Consider the following 1,267-nt stretch of genomic DNA (forward strand, 5'->3'; position numbering starts at 1 on the left):
TCCTCATCATGTTTCTGCATCGGCTCTTTTTATTGTCTGGGTGAGAATGGGAGGGTATTGTTCTTATGGAGTAATATTCACCTTTAATGAGGAAAGCTCTTCTTTGTGAGCTGAACTGCTCGACTTAGGACGCTTCTGGAGGATATCACAGAGAACTTTGCCTCTTTAGATGCAGAAATACTGATTTTTATTTGAACAATAACCCTGAAAACCCAAATAAATCTTCAGGGCTTTTAGCTTGTTTAAACCTTCATGAGCAACTTTGTGTAAATATGGTTTGGGGCTGTCATGTTTAACTTGAAAATTATTTTAGGATTTCTCTATCATCTATCTGTCTGTCCTCATTTTTCTGATGTATATAGATTTTCATTTATTTCTGAGATAGATCTCTCAGAGAGAGAGAGAGAAAGTAATTAAATAATAATTCATGTAAATAATTCAATGTAATTGTATCATAATTTAGTTGTATTTCAGTATGTTTTGTTTTCGACAACAATGGTTGATACCATTAATGCCAATAAAGACAATTTGAATCAGTCCTGACATAGATTTTCATTTTTTCTGAGATGTATGTAGATATAGATATTCATATTTACTTATATATAACTTCTGTCTATTGTGTTTTATCTTATATATGGATGTAAAATGTATTATTTCTTCATTTTATCTTATTTTTACACTGTTTATATGGGAAGGGTTGTAATACACTGTTAATATGGAAGGGGTGTAATTTTATTTTACTGTATGGGGTTGTAATTTTGCTTTATCTTTACTTTATCTTATTTTGTCTTATTGTATTATATTCATTTTGCTCTATTGTATTTCCTGACTTAATCTTTTTTTCTGTAAACGAGTGCACTGCAGAAAAGGAATTGCCCGCAAGGGATTAATAAAGTAATTCTGATTCTGATTCTGATTTTTAAACTTATTAAAATAGCTGAGTCGTACAAAATCTGCTTCTGCTTCTCTATCATATATTAATGTTTTTATATATATAAGTGTGTGGGTGTATTATATTATATATAGTGTGTCTTTTGCAAAATAAAAGCCTACCTATCATACATATCACATACCAGAATATAGCCAGATTACACTGAGTGGAGCTGATGACCGGTCCAAGATGGCGGCCCCGCGGCTCGACAGCGCCAATAGGCAGCAGCGGTCGATGCGGCGTCTTCTTTATTTTCCACCTCGGCTTCAGATCGCCATCTAGTGGCGGGAAACGCACGCTTCTCTTCTCGGAAGTGACGCTCTACGCTTCTCTACC

Source organism: Odontesthes bonariensis, chromosome 18, assembly GCF_027942865.1.
Source record: "Odontesthes bonariensis isolate fOdoBon6 chromosome 18, fOdoBon6.hap1, whole genome shotgun sequence".
Taxonomy (NCBI): Eukaryota; Metazoa; Chordata; class Actinopteri; order Atheriniformes; family Atherinopsidae; genus Odontesthes; species Odontesthes bonariensis.